This window comes from Coturnix japonica, chromosome 12 (genome assembly GCF_054131305.1).
Source record: "Coturnix japonica strain WE chromosome 12, WE-NBRP24, whole genome shotgun sequence".
NCBI lineage: Eukaryota > Metazoa > Chordata > Aves > Galliformes > Phasianidae > Coturnix > Coturnix japonica.
This window is the reverse complement of record NC_140674.1, coordinates 20,496,524-20,514,843: the sequence shown is the minus strand read 5'-3', so window position 1 is coordinate 20,514,843 and position 18,320 is coordinate 20,496,524. Positions and strand designations below refer to the sequence as shown.

At 37.5% G+C, this 18,320-nt stretch overlaps 1 long non-coding RNA gene and 1 other non-coding gene across 2 annotated transcripts; both read left to right on the top strand.

Annotated features, from left to right (window-relative positions):
- Window positions 1-1,029: 1,029 nt before the first annotated feature.
- On the top strand, window positions 1,030-17,212 carry LOC146758881 (uncharacterized). Its single transcript, XR_014933618.1, has 3 exons — window positions 1,030-1,191; window positions 6,010-6,212; window positions 17,094-17,212. It is a non-coding gene; the product is annotated as an uncharacterized LOC146758881 (long non-coding RNA).
- On the top strand, window positions 15,224-15,297 carry TRNAN-GUU (transfer RNA asparagine (anticodon GUU)). Its single transcript has one exon. It is a non-coding gene; the product is annotated as a tRNA-Asn (tRNA).
- Window positions 17,213-18,320: the final 1,108 nt, after the last annotated feature.

The following is an 18,320-nucleotide window of genomic DNA, read 5'->3' as shown; positions in this document are numbered from 1 at the left end:
AGTCACTGCCATCTTGTGAATGTCATCAACTGACACTCGAAATGTTAAGTATCCTGTTCTACAATCAATACATAAAAAAATCTATGCATCAGTTTTCTCTGTGATCAGTGAGTAGCTCATTGAATCATTCCTCACTCAACCTCTAATTTTATCACCCCTCATAAAAGTCATCAGCTGTCAAGGATATGTCAATATCTCATGGCTAACCAGTCTTCATCATTTGAGAGATCATGGTCTGTAGGATGAACCAAATAATTTATTTGTCTTGAGTCCTGTATATATGTTACTTATTGTCATTGTCTTATGTTAACAGGAAACACATTTTCCCTTTACTTAAATGTTGAGGATTTTCAGTGCAATGGTTATTTACAGCCAGGTAAATAAGAGGTAAATAATTAAAATCAAGCAATAATTTTCATCTTAAGCAATATATTGTGTCCATCCTGTGTTTCAAGATATGAAAGACTGTGACTAGTCTGATTACAACAATGCTACCATTTATAATCCAAGTAAGTATAAGAAAACCTCCTTAATAATATGCCAAAATTTGATATATAGAGAGTTATGTATTTCTATCATCCCTCTGGGTCCAAATATCAACAGTTCCAGTCTTAAAGAACAGTTTAAATAACAATGTTGCTGTCCTGTTGTAAAAGTCCCAGCTGAATCTGGTGTCATTTTGTAAAGGTGAAACACCTGTGGGCCCTTAGGTCACACTCTGTTGCCTAAGAATGACTAGAGGAAAGGTAGCTGCTAACAAACATAAGGAAGGAACTGAGCAACATTTAGGTCATTAACAAATAATAATATATTTAAAGCACGAGTTCTTAAAAGACACCAACATAATCATGATCAACACTAATAAGATTTCTGTATTTTTTTCATATAAGGAAGTCTTTCTCCTCTCTTTCTTTTCCCTTTTTCTTTTCTTCTTTGTTTTTGGAGACCCATAGTGATTCTGAAGCCACTTCTTAATGGGATTATTTTCTCAGCCCTTAGTTTTCCAATTTCTTTCCCTCTTAGCACCATTTCTGCAAAGACTTGATGTGGTTAGAGCGATTGCCTTTACAGAACTCGAGCTTTTCCCATTCCAAGTGCAAGCCAGGCTGAAAATGGAGAGCTAACATAAACCTTGTTCCAAATTCAGGTTGTGAACCAGATGTCAGCTGTAGGAACTAAAGGGCATTTGAGGTAAGTGAGTTCTTCCATTGTCATATAGAACAAAACCATTTTTAAAGTAGAGGGCAAGATCTCTGTGCAAAGCGATACTTGGAAAATCATTTATGAGTTCAGTTGTGCATGCAAAATAAGGTTAATATCTGTGCGCTTTGATAACTAGGCCTCTAGGTAACAATTCCCATGCATGCATAATGTACAGTTTCTGTAGGACTTGCACATATGCATATGTTATAAACAGAAAAGAGGATGGGTAGATGGATCCATACAACTGCTCTTGTTCAAAAAACTGTGTATTAAAGAGAAAGTGTATTTGGCCCAGAGTAATTGAAATAACTTTCTAGTCTTAATAACTACTGGGTGTTTGCCTTCAGGTACAGAAAAAAAAAGAAAAATCACTGCTGCTCAGTGAGCTGCTGCCACAGGATCACATGCTTTGGACCTGAGGTCCTACTACCAGTGGCAGAAGTCTTACCATCTATACAGCCTCAGTGAGCTGATAATCTGTGCAGTGCTTCTGATTGGGTCCCAGGAAGTACATATGTATGTGCAAGGTGCTGATTGAGAAAAATGAGAGCAGGGTTGCAGGAGGAGAGTGGGAGTGCTAAGGCAGAGCTATGAGAAAGTCTACTTCAACCAGGAATTGCCATTGTCAAGTAAGTCAAGTGTCTTAGAAGCATCAAAGTAAAGACTGCTGAAGATGTTTGATTCTGTATTGTGGATCAGAGGAAATGTGACAGTTTGTCTTGGTAATGCTCACCAGAATGTTTTTCGTGATATTGAGAACTATTTTGCCTGAAGGCATGAATTTCAGATGAGTTGTATTCGAATAATATTGAGATGTGGGGCTGAATCTCAGGGAAAAAAAAGAAGAGAAGGCAGAGAAATTTTGTAATGTAGATAAATAGAACAAAATGGGATCTACATGAGAAGTTTTATTAAATTTGGAATTGGCTTTTGGACCAGAAAGATAGAGCTAAGTAAAAGCATGAAGTTAACTAAGGGAAAAATGAGTTTGAAGCAGGAACAGAACTCATATTCATCTTTGCCAGAGCAGCAGGAGGCTGACTGTGACCTTGAGCTGCTGGACATGCCATTTGCAGGAATGACTTGCATTGGCCTAGGAGAAACTTGTGCAAATGCAAAAACTGCCTTTATGAAAGAGCACATAACCCAAAACTGCCATAGACCATGTGCTGCCATTTACACTGTTATTCAGTCTAAGAAACTGAGCAAATGAGCTGCCACGGATCCCAGGCTCCTGAGGCTGACATTTCTAATATCTTGAGTAGCTGTGGTCTCTCCATGCCTAGCAGAGGTTAATTGAACGCATCGCTGGGATGTTACCCTTTTTGGGCTGAGCTGGTGGAGGGGACTTCTGTAGGTCGTTCAGCACAGCCTGCTGCTCCATGCTACGTGCTTCGTTGCTGATGGTCAGGCATTTATCCTTCACTGCTAAGTGCTAAAGGAGATAAACAGTGCAGTAAATGTATGCAGAATAGTCTGGTGGCACTTTCAGGGAAAGAAAAATAAACAACAACAAAAAAACAGACATGCAAACCTCTTGTTTAGGCACGCTTTCCATCAATAAGATATTCTGTAGCACTTTCTTGCAGGTATACTTCATTGTGATGATTCCCTATGGGCTCATTTTTTCTGCTCCCAAAACATATTTTTTTCCCTTCCTGTCCATTTGCAGGCCCTGTATCTCTTACTGTTTTTCTTTTATAGCATCCTGTTCCTTATGTCCAGACTCTCTTTTGCCTTTCTCCCCTGCCCCCTCCCCCTAGTTAACTGTAATTATACGCCTTTTTAATGAATTTTAATTCGGTTTGGTATGTTTTTATGTGACTAACTGCAATCCCTCTGCTGGTCTAATTTCATATAGTGTATTTAATTGAGTCCCTTTCTTCAAGTACACAGCTCGCAAAAATGTGTGTGTCAAACCTATTCCCTAACTATAAATTGCGTTTTATTCCCAGTTTTCTGATTAGATTCTTATTTGCATTACATTAATTTTTTTCTCCACTAAAATCCTGTCACGTACAGTTTAACCACTCCAGCAAATTAATTCCTTCTATATTTAATGCCACATGCAGAAAAGCCTTCATGGATCTCCAAACTGTTCATTTCAGCCATTCTAAAATTAGTTCCCTCTTATTAATTGGGGAGTCATTGCATTCTTGAGAAGACAGAAAGCTCTTCTGCAAGCCACTGCAAGCCACATTAACTGGACAGATGTTCTGAAATAGGTTAAATATTACCCAGTAAGCACTGATACAGCTCATCAGTCATGTCACTGCAACAATCACTCTTTCCATAATCTAATACAAGCTAAGAAATGAGAAAGGCAGTCTAGGAAGTGATGAACTCATGTTATAGACAATAGTTTTCTGTTTAGAGTAGATTCATGCCTTAAAATACCTGGAACGATTTCATCATCTGTGATTAGAGGATGACCCCCTGCCCCTACCTTGTAACTATCAGCATTGCCATGCAAAATGATGGGAACTGATGATGGTGTCTAAATTATTGCTGTTTTGCAATAGAGCTGTGCAATGAAATTCATTGCCTATTTACAGGTGGAGAAAGAAAAGAAAGAAGCTATCTGGGCAAAATCATACTGTGGACACTGGAAACATGGCCAAAGAGTAGATTAAAGCTTTCTTTCAGGACTTTGGGTCTCCCCAACTTAACTACACCCTGCAAACTGTCAGCTCATTAACTTGGCCACCTCCGTCCCGCTCTTTAAATGTTTTGTTTACAGCCTCTCAGATGGGATTAGGAGATCTCAGGACATATATTTAGATATGTCAAAATGAAGAGACTTATAAAAGCCTAGGAGCAGACAAGATGCATCTCGCAGACAATCGCTAGTGTTTCCTTGTTAAATTCTTCATTATAGTTTATGCCATGTCAGTAGCTACAGGGTGATAAAGCAAATGACACAGGTATCCTGACAGCCAATTTCAATGACCAGAAGGCAAAAAATGCCAAGTCCCCTTTCTTTAACAGCTAGATGAATGATGTTTGATCAAAGAACAGAATCTAAGCATCATGGTACTTACCTAGCCCATCATGAATAGCCTCAGGAAATAACTGCAACTCTCAGTTTTATAAAGAGATGTTCAAGACCATTTAATCTTTTTCATTCCACTTGAATTCTTAAGCCTTCCAAGACCAATCGCAGCATGTGCAGGCAAAATCCCAAGCATTTAAAATCATGTACACAAAAATAGAACTTGAGCAATGCATTTTCAGTCTTTAATTCTTGGGTCCCTTTGACAAGGTTGCTTGCTGAGTCAGTACTTTTATTTTCTTAGCCTGATGATTGAGGCTTCTGTTACCTGTGTGTGGCCAAAACAAGCTGTGACAGCAGGCTTTAAGACAAAGCAGTGAAGTTTAGGATGTCTGTGGGCATCTCAGTATATGTTCACATTTAGTTCCAGAACTATGAGGCCCAAATACTTGATTAGATTTGGGGATGGGATGGTATTGCCTGGAAAAGTTGGCTTCTAGGTCATTATTTTTACTGTTAATGAAAAGTGTCACTTTCTTAAGGATCACTTTAACTTCATGACAGGGAATCATTTTCTTGTCTTGGGAAGTTCACTGTTACAGAGATAATGGGGCAAATGTTACAGATATCCTTTTGAAGAATGCCATGGCAGAGATCTGATGAGTGTGAGTAGCTAAAAGAGACATTTAAGATTTCAGACTTGCAGCTGTGTAAAAAGCCATTGATTCTGATTGCTCCTTAATGACAACAGAAATGCTTGAAAGGTAAATGTTGGAAAAAAGAAAAAAAAAAAAAAGAAAAAAAGTATTTGTTTTTATTGATAAAGCCTCCTGTGTACTTTACATCTCCTGTTAAGAAGTCAGACTTGTCACTGAGAGCAGTGAGATCAGGAGGGTCAGCTCGATGGGAACTGCAATTTGCTTCAAACTGATGAGCAGTTCTAGCAAAAACTGGAAAAAGTCACCTTTGAAAGCTACATAAGATCTAAGAGAAAATGCATTATGCTATCAAAATATAGCAGTCCAGTGCTATATTTGATGCTATAATGGACAATGATGGCATTGTTGCAACAATTGCTTCCCTTTATTAACTACAGCACTAAGATTATTATGCTTCTCCTTTGAAACTAAATGCATATCCATGAAGTAGTTCTACAGAGAAGTTCAGAAGCTGTTTAAGCAATTTTCACTACTCAGAATTTCTGTAATCTGATGAATCTTACCAACCATGAGTTGATTTCAAAGTTTCCTATACTGGGGGAAAAAAAATTAACCTTGTTAATCTTACATAAATGTTGCTGTTGTAATTGGTCTCATTGAACTTCTCTGCAACTGTGTGCAGTGGCATTCACTTTTATGAGATTTTACTGTCTTCTTTCTTTTATTGCATCTTTCTCAGCAGCCAAGTCATGAATTCTTTAGCCACTCAAGTCAAGCTTGCATAATGTGGAAAAATCTGTATATGTTTTGTTTACAACAAAGCCAGGTAATAAATTAATTAAATCATGGTGTTGAAAATAAGAAGCTTTCAGCAGTGTTAGCATATTTTGATTAGCTGCATGATCAATAAGAAGTAAAAATGGAAGAATAGTCACAAAATCTGTTTAGGTTTATGGTTTCCACAAGCATTTCAATTTTCATGAAAGTTGCAAGCAAACAAGACCTTTGAACCACTTCAACCTACTTTAGATCAGAAACTACAGTCTCCATTGGGATTTCTGTATTTTATTGTTCTGTCAAAAATTAGGTGAGAAGAATTGCAATAGAATGAGAGACCTGAATTAACAAAAAACTTGTGTGTCTTATGTGTTACAGAAATAAATTTCCCTGGCTCTAAACAAGCATTTTAGAACCCCCAGCAGGATTTTGATGTTAGCTTAAGGAAAAGTAAATGTTTGCTCGGCTCCATCTTCAAACACTCTCAGCATTTTGACCACCATGTGTAGCACTCATCTGAAGTCTTCCCATGCTACTTTTAACTCCTCTGCTTCCATGGTATATTGAAATGAATTATACAGGTATGTGTGATTCTTTTTGCCTGATTTTCGTGGCAGCTGACCTCAGCTGAGGTCTATGGGATTCCTAACAGGTGAAAAAGGACTTGGGGCTAGAAGAGACTGACTTGCGCTTCAAGTTGTGACGTTCTCTGTAGTTGCAGCAACTGGGTAATATATGCTTGGACCATTAAAGGTCTGCAGCATATCCACTATTTACAGTTCAAGATCACACAGGTCAGGAAATGTTCCCAAAAGCTCTGTTGCAACTGTGGTACAAAAGGCCAACAACCACAGGAGAAGATCAGGGGAGATGAAGGGGCTTGTCCTCACACTGTGCCATTGTAATGGCAGGGAATATTCAGGTGTCCAAATGATCTGAGAAAGGTCACAGAGGGTAGAGAAATACTTGTATGATATTTTCTTTCCGTGCATTACAGCAGGATTTGAGATGTCACTTCTTAGAGGAAATCACATTCAGACGTAAAGTCCTTTATTGAAAATCAGAACATTTGGATCATGCAAGTAGCTAACTGATGTGCCCGGAACATTTTCCATTCTTCCTGTTTTACTTGACTGCACTTAAACCAATTTTATGTGCCCACCACATCAACAGCTTCAAATGTGTAGTGTGAATTTTCATCCAGCAGGATAAAACTGATATCTTTTATAATGACAAAATTATTAAGGCAAGTATTATAGAAATGAATATAGTTACTGTATTTCTTTGGAACAAAATTATTTTAGCATTACCCCTATGATGGCAGGGCACAGTAGACGACCTTCTCTGTACTTTCAATTGAAACCAGAATCTAAATTTACAAAAAAAAACTTTCTGTAATTCATTTGGGATTGCATGGCTTCTTGGGTCTGCCCATTACACACTGCACTACATACCCTGCATTGCTGTGAGAAAGATGAGGAGCTATGTTCTCCAAAACTGCTTGGTCACATTGCAGGGGAATGGAGTTTCTCGCAGCATAAACCACTGCTCAGTGAGTTACAGCCTGGCCCCCAAATAGTAAGCCAGTCCCTGCCGATCTCCTTCACCAGAGCATCACCTAAAGATAGACAGGAAGATATATAAGAGCATTGCTCGGTGCATGGGTTTTATCTATTTATTTATTTATTTTGAAAACTGATAACTGTGTATATACATCAAACTACCCCCGCACACATGGAGAGTGGGTATTTGATGGCTCCACTTCAGAGCACAGCTCCTACAGGAGGCTAGGGAGAAAGGTATGGCTACAGCAGAAGTAAATTAATTGAATGCCATTTGCACAACACATCTTGTGTATTCTTCAGTCAAAAGCCTAAATTAGGTAACGTTATTTGTTTGCTAATCGTGTCCTAAAACATGCTTGCAAGCTTTTATTTTTAATTGAATTCATTATTATATTGCAAGATAGCCAGTTTTAAAATAAGGTGCTTATTAAATCTAGTAAACATTGCATTGTTGGGAGAAATAGTTGTGTAAGCAAGACGTGTTTAGCAGTACTTTTCAAGAGTATGGATAGGAACTTCTATTAGAGAATTGTTGTGACTTAAACACAGAGTGGTGGATACAGAGAAATCCGCCACCAGGGGCCTTTCTGCTGCACCTTTCTTCTTGATTTTTCTTGACACAAAGCAGGAAGTTTTCAACTGAAATTTCCATGTCTGGGTGTCTAAATCTAGGTGCTAGAGTATCCCGATGTCTCAGAGGAAAGTGCAGTTGTGTTGGGATGCCTTTTTCCTCACTAGATTGGATCAGAAGGAGGTTTTCAGGTAACAAAATGTGATGTAATGATATTTGAGAAAGGACCATCTTTCACAGGCTCAGGAGAAAATCAACTGAATTCTAAACTGGGAAATTACTATCCATATTTTATTAGCTGAAGTAATGATGGAAGAGAGAGATTTAAATGGTATTGCCTAAATCTCAAGGTAATTTATCCAGTGGTTGACAATGTTCAGTAGAAGATACCTCTAGTAAGTATGTAAATCAAAGGAGAGCTAGGAAAGAAAAGCTGCATAGCTTATATAATATGATTCCTGAATGGGAGTTACAGATGTTTTAGCATAAGTATGAAATTATTGGAATAAGTGAGACGTGGCTGAATGAGAAAAATGATTGGGGATTTAAAACATCAAGAAATTACTGAAAGGATGTACAAAATGAACAGAGACATGGGAGTGCTATTGTTAAGGGCTTATGGAGGCTTGCATAGAAATTATACATACATACATATATATATATATATATATACACACACATGATACGGCAGAGACTGTGCATTGAGGATAATGGTAATGGAAGCAGACAGATAGCTTTGGCCTTTTTCTCAATCTCTAGCAAATGAAAGTCAGGAAAAGGTTTTATAAATATGATTAAAAGGTTAATGCATTAAATACTGATTGATACAGTGCATGCTTATAAAGGACAAAATTCTTACACGGTTGTGTCTCTGGAATTGTCAGTTCAGTGGGAATAGCTGCAGAATAAAATACCACAGAGGAAGTGAAATCAATAAAACATGCCTCAATCTCTCAGATGCAAATTTAGTATTATCCTTACTTGCTTGCTTAAGAAAATGTCAATATACTGTATTAAAACAATTAGTTCCAGACCTGTACCAAGCCATTTCCTGGCTTAGAGCAGGAGAAAGGTGTTCAGATCATGAAGGCTCCTAAGTTCCTGGCCATTCTTGCTAATATTTATGGACGTGTTTCTCCCAGTGAGGGAGTCATGAGTTCTTGCTTGAAATCTCTTAGTTTTCAAGTCTGGCAGATACTTAAAATAATGTTAGTGCCAATAATGGTAGTCTGTCTTCATGTTAGTCTGCCTTCATGTTGGTCTGTCACTTTGTCACTTGCTAGAGAAGTTATCTTTTTAATTCATCTCAGTGAGAAACTTAATTGGCTTCTGTTTTGTAGACCATTTTCTTCATATTCTTAAAATTATTATTTACATTAGTTTACACTTTCATTGAGTTCAGTTGTTAGGATAAAATCTATGTATATAAGTGTGTATATACATGTGTATACATATACACAACCACATCACTTGTCTGTTATAGGTATGCAAAATATAAGTTGTCCCTTCATAGGACTTATTGGGCATAGAGGCACAGCTTCATGCCCAGCCACTCTACATCCTGGTGCAATTAGATGCTCATGATTCAGAACTTCTTACTGCACACTGCTTGTGCTTTCCTGTCTCAGACTGATTTTCCAAAATCATAACTGTTCCCTAACTCGTGAATAAATGTTTCTAGTTGGCATGGTGATAATGTTAAACTTCCTGGAGTGTCAGTTGTCCAATATTAGTGTATTTTCATGTGCTTAAAGTTCTCATTTGTGCTTCCAAATGTTATTTAGGAACAGACAACAAACAGTACAGCAGATCTGTTGAATTGATTCGGTTCCCATGTGTGAGAAAAAGCTATTAAATACAGCCATTGTCAGCTAGCAGGTGTAAAACTACAGTATTTGGTTCAATTTAGCAATCTTACAAAAATTTGGGCTTATTCTATGGGGTATTGAAAAGGTAAAATTGCAAAGCAGGCATGCCGATTAGTTTGCTGGATATTCCAGAGGATTTTGGCTTTGGGACTTTTTCTTTTGTAAAAGTCACTTTACAGTTCCAGATTCCCAGCTGATACAAAGCTGTGTGAAGTGATAGTTATTTGAATGAATTGCAGCTGCACCCCTAGATAATTTATACAGCATATGGTGAAGCTGTAGTAGGTACAGGCTGCCATTAATTGCAGGTAAACTCTATCTTGGTTTGTCTTGAAGTGAAGTCTGTAACTTTGTTTCTCATTTTTCTTTTCATCCCTCTTTAATTCCCCCTGCTTGTGCGCCAGCTCTTTCCCCATTTACTCTCCTTCACATCTTAGTTTGCTTTTAAACAGTTTCCCCCATGCAGGCATCTCTTGCATTTTCTGATTTTAATCTCTTATTTCTCCTGTTCTGCCAGTTCAACCATGGCACTCTTGTATCAATTTGATAGCAGTTTTTTTAGCAAAATCAGTTGGTAACTCCATGTTCCTGAACCTGCTTTTTTTCCAGACATGAAACATCTTTCCCTTTCTCTTTTTCTGTTTTATCTTTGTTATAAACTGATTCATATCAAATGATTGCCCAATCCATCTGTCCACTAGACTCTTTTATAATCTCAGAGAGGTTTTCCACCAGGTTAGCTCCATGTTCCAGCTGCTTCATTGTCTGGCTTTGACAATTAATCTCTCTGATCACTTTAACTACTTTTTTTTTAATTTATTTTTTATTGCTTTTCTCTGTGGCTCATTATTTTCTCTAACGTGCATCAAATTGTTGTGTTTTTTCATTTTTCAGAAGTAAAAACCTGACAGTGGCCTATCAAGAACTATAAATATTGATATTCTCTTGTTTCCTTCCCTTAGATGTTGACTTATGTGATAGCTCATACCAAAGTCTGTGTGCAAATAACTTGTACTCTTGTACTGGCATCCAAAGAATTTTTAAGTTGTTGACAAAGGAATTTGCGTGGTAATGGCAAGTCTGAGAAAGTGGTGATGTTTTCAGTAATACTTGAGTTTCTTGCAGTGTTCCAATCATCTCCATTTGCTGGATGGGATAATTTTGTCTGTTAAGATGAGGAGTCTCATAAACTGTTCTCTGGAAGAACAGAAAACACTGAGGACTGGTATGTAATGAGAAGATTAGGATAAGATGGCTCAAAGAGTGATTAAAGTCTTGCAGGATGACATCATAGCCCTCTTTCTATGTTGTGGTTCTATCAACATTGTAGGTGATCAAAAGGTAAACTGGCCAATGCAGGGATTTCTGAAATGATGTGTTTTATTCAGCACGGAAAACTATTCAATTGAAAAGAAATGGGATTTTAGGTCTGTCTTACTGGCAGGATAACTTGTATTTCTTCTGACATCTTTTTAACAGGCATTTAAGGAAATAGTTGAATTGTGAGTGTGATAGCTACATGCAGAAGTATTCCCTGGACATAAAATAAATTAAAAAAATAAAAACTCATGGCCAGAGAATAGGGAAAGTATTGAGCCTGATAGCTAGCTATGGCAGATTGAGTGGGCAGCAATTCAGACAGTAGGTCCATGCCTGCTGCCTGTATTTGGAAACAAGAAATGTAATTCAAGCACTTACAAAACCTTCTCACTTCCTACGCCATTGGTGCTGGAGAGAGATGACTTCAAAATCCATGCAAGTAGTCCTGTGGTCTCTGTATGGCTGAGTAAACTTGTGATGTTTTTAAAGGATTCTATCAATTAAAGAGAAACACTAAAATATGTTTTCCATAGCAATGGTAAGTGCACTGTGTTTTTTTCTGTATTTTGCTATATGACAATGTTTGACCTGTTCTGTAAAATCAATAATTAGCTCTTCCCAGTTTGATCAGCATGTGTGTTTGATCATTAGCATCCAAATATTATTTTTGGTTTTTACCAGGTGTTACTGTAGCTTGTCTCAGTTTAGCTAGCTAAAATAAGAATTTTATTATTTAGGAAATGTTTTATAGATTTTCCACTCAGTTGTGTATTTTTAATGTGATAGAAAAACCGATTGATAACTGTTTCCAAGTTCAGAAAACTGGGGTTATTTCTGTTGCCACAGAAAAGCAGCACATAACTCCAATTTACTTTTTCTGTGTAATCTCTAATGCCATTATACCAGACTTATACCTCTGCATGGATTGTTTTGTTTGTCTGTCTTCATAAAAATAAGAAGAAAACTGGCTGAAGGGTTACCATGGTGAAACAGAAACGAAATAAAACAGGTCGACAGGGCAAAGTACCAAATGGATGTGATTTCTGTTTCTTTCTTTATTTACTATCTGACCTGAAAGCTTCTTAGTTACTCAGTAAATGAACTGAGATTTAAGTTGGTGAAAAAGTTTGAGGTGGGATTACTATTCTAGTTGTGCTGGGAGTACATGAGTGGGAAGGTGAGAATCCTGCATGACTTTCAATGGCACTTCGAGTTCAGAGATTTTTAAGACAAATGTGAAATGACCAAATTTCAGAGTAGTGCCCAAATACTTATTAACATAATTTATTGCCTCAGAGAATTGAAAGGATGTTATTAAGCAGCTTAATGGCTTCCACCAACTGGAAAAATGTGGCACACAGTAGAATACAATCTATTGCTAATTATAGCCAAGAGACAAGTGCACATGTTTATGTTGATTATTTATCAGTGACAGATTGATGACTAAAGTAGACTAATAATATTGTAAGGAATGCAGTTTAATCCCATATATGGTGAGGTTATGTCATTGTTATTTAAAATGCAGCATAATTTCAGAAGTTGGAAAGCCACCCTGAAAACAAAGCAAGTCTATTTTAGCTGTCTTCCGTAATGCAGCTTCCTGACACCAATGCTTTTATTCCGAGGAATATTCATTGATGTGTTTAAAAGCCAGAATCTAAGCCCAAATACACCTCCTGCCTTCCTTTGGAACTGCAACTCTTCATATGTTTTGGGTAGATTAAAATAGAATGTCACAGGATGATACTTTTATAATGGTTATGGTGGAATGTTTTTGTTAAGTCACTGAGTATATGCAGAGTGAGCATTATGGAAACCAAAGCTTACCTCTTTGGGGCACTTCTGAAAAGATATTTAGGCTGCGTGCCTCTATGACTTTGTATTTTGTTGCTTCAACATCTCTAAAACCCAGTTCTTACACACTTTCACTGGTGCATGCAGAACAAAGTTTTGCAGTTAAAATTATGTATGGAGCAAGTATAGCAAATATAAAATCCTTAAAAGCGAACTGGTGAAATGTAATACTTGAGGTGGGTAAGGATGGAATGTTGGAGCCCACAAATGTTTCAGCTCTTGAGCGGAGCGAGTGGCCCTGTATGATTTCCTGACTCCCTCATATTCCCAGCTTTCTTCCAGTTGTTCCTTTCTGTTGAATACTGGCATATATTCATAGGGACATATTTCAATTTTTCCCCATTAAAGTGTTCAGACTTGAAAATAAAACTAAAAAAAGCAAGGAGTGAGTAGGTGGAAGTCCTTTGTTGCTGAGCCAAATTGAAAGATGGGCATTCTGTAATTTTCTGACACAGTGGGAGCTCTGCATAGGGGGAAAAATAGCTCTTGAAGCTACATTTCCCTTTATCAGCTTGTGTGCCGTGAGTATGCTTCCTAGTTAAAACTTTTAAATGACTTTAATTATGGAAACTAAGAAGGGCTTCTGCAGAAATTATTCCCACGCAAAGTAAAAGGTCATTAAAAGTTTGGACTATCAAGCTAATTTGTGAACAAGGCTGTGCATGAGGTGCTGTAGCAACAGTAATTATATTGCAAGATCTTCTCGTCGCTGCAGTGCTTTGCTACCCTTTTGTCCAGCTCCTGGCAGAGCACTTCAAACTCTTCTGCAGTATAAATAACAAGTGGTCATTGCTGAAGTTTATTAACTACAAGCCTGCCATAAAACCCACAGATGTGTGGCTCTGTAATAAAACCATAGCTAGATATGGCAGACCAGATTCGTTTTGGACTTGTCTGAAATCTTGATTGAGTGAAACAGAATTGATCTGCTACAAGTCCCGATTAATAGAAACAGTTTTCAAGAGCTGGGTTTCATCTTCTTGGACACCTTTCCCTGTCCTGGAGTAAGGAGGGGGAATGAGAGAGCTCTCTGTGCTCCTTCATATTGCTGCCTGGAATTCAGGTTGGTTTGTAGGCAGGCTTTCATCTTTCAGCATGTACAGGTTTGTAAGTTTATCTCATTCCATGCACAGTTCAGTGTTATCGTTCATGCAGTGGCTTGTAAACTAAATGTGAGAGCTGATAGCACCTGGATGCAGCTCCTGCTTATTTCAGCACGAGCCGTGTCCCTGCGCCTGTGTGAGCAGCACCTGTATGAACCAGAGGTGGGTTTTGAAGGTGCCATATTTTGACATGAAAAGTGCAGTGAAAGGCTTGAAAATGTAAGACAGCAAAAGTCACTGAAGTACAAAACCATTTTTGAGACCCTAATTTTGTTCCAGAAAAGGGTGTGGCTTGTTAGGTTAGATAAAATGCTTGGATTTTAATTCATTTATAAGCCTGTATGTATAAATCTGCATTCAAAGATACAGTGAAGCTTTCAGAAATTGTCTTCATTTTCAGAGTTGAATTTATTTCCTCAAATCCCTAAGCAAACCCATGTTGTTGTCTGAGATATGGCATTTTTCTTTGTATATATTTTTTTTAAATATAGGATGGTGACCATGTTTTATTATTTATTTAGAGTAATATAACGCAGCCTTTAGGAGTAAATGAGCATGAATCCAAAAGCAATTGAAAAAAGCACAACAATATAAATGTAAATCAGCCACGTTTTTTGTTTTCTGTGCTGTGTTAGGCCTCCATTAGCTTGTCCATTGTGGTAATCCTTCCCAAATTGTTTAATTTTCTTTTCTAAATCCGTGCTTTCATTGATCTACATCTTTACACTCCACAAAGTTTCTTTAATGATAATCCTATGAATAAAAGCTAATATCTGAGAGATTTCTGTCTGCCTGTCAGAGTAACCATCAAAATGGGTGGGGGAGAAGTTGGTTTTTAGTTATATTCTTGAATTTCTTACTTTTAACTGTTTTCATATATACATGTACATGTATATACATACATGTGATACTAATGCTGTATAATACAAAATGTAACAGCTAATGCATTCTTTACCAGTTATGATAAGCTATGAGTAGATTGCAATTCCTTCAATCAAGAAAGGACAAACTGAATTTAATTTGGGCTTAAAAAATAAGAAGTATGTATATGTGAATTTTTGGTTTCTTTGATGCCCTACATTAATCCCTTGATTGGATGTGGTACTGTGGAGTCACTGCACTGAGGCATCAGAAGGGAGCTGGGATAATGGAAGGATGAAAGCTTTGGCTGAATGCCTACAATCAGTCAGCACAAGGCAAAAACTGACCTCATCCTGCCTTCCAAAGTGAGCAACCAGTGCAAAGAGCCCAGAATATGTCATATGGATAAAATATCCAGTTCAGTGTTTGAGTTCATTGAAAAAGACATCTGTCTCTGTGGCGCAATCGGTTAGCGCGTTCGGCTGTTAACTGAAAGGTTGGTGGTTCGAGCCCACCCAGGGACGGGGGTTGTCTCTTGATCTTTTATCTCTTGATCTTTTAAAGGAGTCTTATAACCCAAGAGCTGGGGCTATTCAACTTGGGGAGGCTCAAAGAGGGGGTACACTAACATTAGTCCCTGCATGGAGGTGCTGGGGTCTGGAATACATTCAACACAGGCTTGGAGCTCTCCCTGCCTATCAGGAAGCAATGCTGTAATTGGTGAAATCTTAATTAAATAACTTAGCTGTATATTAGAAAAAATCTCTCTTGTCAGACATATAAGTTAAATATTCATCTAAGGAAAGCTATGAAAAAATACCTAGATAAAACTTCTCTGATCTACTTTAAGGTGAATGAGGGGCAATGTAAGGAGTGAAGAAGCCTATTTCATGATCTGAGTCAAACTTTTTAATACATTTATTTCAGCCTTCTTCCCTTTCAGATGAATGTTACTGCTTTGTTAAGTAAATCCCAGCCTCTCTTTTGTGTCTGGAGAAGATTCTAATTGAAACTGACCAGGGAAAGGAACATTATTCGAGGGTTTCCTGGAAGCAAAAGTTCTTTGTTTGCAAAGCTCTGTTCTCTATCTGCTCTTTGAACAAACCAAAGAAATAGGAAGGGCAACATTGGCACATCATGAATTCACCCACGAGGTTGCTTGAAAACAGTTATTGAAATGTTCAAGTATGCTCAAGATTTCTCATTCCTGGTGTATCTCATCATGCGCTACACTTCTTAAACTTTCACCTTTATTAATGCTATAGTATTAAATCCATCATTAAAAAGATGGGTATGTATGCATTTTATTCTGTGTAAGGTGTGATCTACACCTTAGCTCCAGAGGGGGTAATTTGTTCCCTCAATTCCATTTTCTCATTCTATTATATAAATCTCCTTAGACAAAAAGGAGGTTAGGAGAGAAGGGAATATATATATGTGTGTGTGTGTGTGTGTATTGGAGGTGGCAGGAAGAACAAGCAATGTGTTCTGGCTGATGTTTGGCATCATTTTTAAAGACAAATTCATGAGCTACAAATGCCACAAAGACTGAGCTGGAATCTCAACTAGTTGAAGAGATGCTGGCATTTTAGAAGACGCTGGCAATTTTTGAAGAAAGGGGAAACTGATTTGCAGGTGGAATATATTGAAATATTGTAAGCAAGGATAGAGTGAGGTTACAGAGAATTTATGCAAGAAAACTGGAAGATCTGAAGTCTGTAGAAATTCCAACATTGCCTTCGCTCTGGAGAGAATATTTTAGGTCGGTTGGAATGGATTGGAACTGTAGGTCATAGAACATGTGTGGCTCTGAACACAGGAGGAAGATATGCTGAGCACCTGTGGGAAATGGGAATTGCAGTGATGTGGTTTTAGGAGGTTGTAATAATTATTTGCATGTGTTACCATCTTAAATGTGCCCCCTCTCTCTTGTAAGTATGAGCCATCTAGATTAGGAAATATGTTTTCAGTCTGGCTTTGGTGCAAGTACTGTCATCTTGCACAAACCAGTCCCATAAACCTGGTCAATATGTAGTCCAGCATGCTTCCTCCCCTCCATATATTATTTGCCTCTTTGTATTAGGCAAAAAGGAAATATCTGGCTGATATGTTCTATCTTTGTGTGAATTCTAACCCTGTGCGTCTCCAGGTAAAGACAGCAATAAATCCTCATTGACTGGGTCTGCAGTTTAGTCTTACTGAGGAAGATGCATGAAGTCAGTGGCATTGTTTGGCTTTTCCACATACCCAGCTTTGGGTGATATGCTCCATGACTTATGAACTCCTCTTATTCCTTACAGATGTTCCTATTTCTTAACAGTGGAATGCCTGAATTTATTGGAACTCTGAAATCTGTCTCCCAAATTCTGAAAACAAATCAAAGCCAGGGGTTGGCACTTCCAAGTATCCAGCTTCAGAGCATGGTGGCTGCAATTCCAGGTATGTTGAATTGCAAAGTTTGAATTATTTGCTGAAATATGTCTGGGCAGTCATAGTCTTGCTGCTTGGTACTAAATTCTTCCACTGTAACTTGTTTTGAGACAAATAGTTTATACTAAACTTTATTAGATGCAAACTGTCTGCTTTTGTTGATCTATGTATAAACACTACACTACTCATAAATTAATCAAATTTGCTGTCTATAGTAATCAAACAGTTTTCCAATATGCTTATACACAAAGAGTTTGCCTCCAGCTGGGAACATTGTCATATTCAAATTATTTTTCCTTGCTGCATTCTAAATTGCAAATCAAAGGCATTGACTCAATAGATTTAAAGACACTGAAGACATCTCCTCTTTCTGGTGCCTTTAACCAAATGCTGCACATGGACTCACATTTGGTTCAATCAACCAGACATAAGACTGTGAAAATGATTTTATCCAAATGCAGCCAAGGGTGAAGTTCAGCAAATTGAGTCCAAACTTTTCTACATAATGTTTCACTCCTGAGTGCAATCTGCAGAAAAATATAATGAGGTGTCAGTTTTACTCACTCTGTGCTAACCAATGAAGGATGTTAAAAATGTAGCATGGTTAATACAGTGATTTCACTTTTGAATTTCCCTAAATCCCTGTTCATTTTGTTGATTTGCTTTCCAGCTAAATACTGTAAATGAAAGCAATAATGAGTGATGAGAGTAAACACACTTTGCAATATTCAAAGCAAACATTAATAAACCAGAGCAGCAGAGCAGCAATAAAGGTCACTTGTTCTCCAGAGACCATAAAAGAGAAAGTTACCTGTAGTGAATCCAAGAGTGTCTTATATTCTGATTGTCATTAAAAAAATTCTCCTTTTCATGTTTCTGGTGCAAGGGGATATAATCAGGGAAACATGAAGTCAGAATTAGGTCTTTTGAATTTGAATGTTCATTACACTGATGAAATTCCTTCACATGAAAGCCTAAAATACAATGCTCAGAAGGATTTTAACATATACGTACCTGTGTTGCTTAAATATTTCTCCTTCTTTATTGTGAACTTAACTGTTCTGTACTTAATCCAATGAAATCAGGAAATATTCATAACTTATCCTTCTTCCAGTTA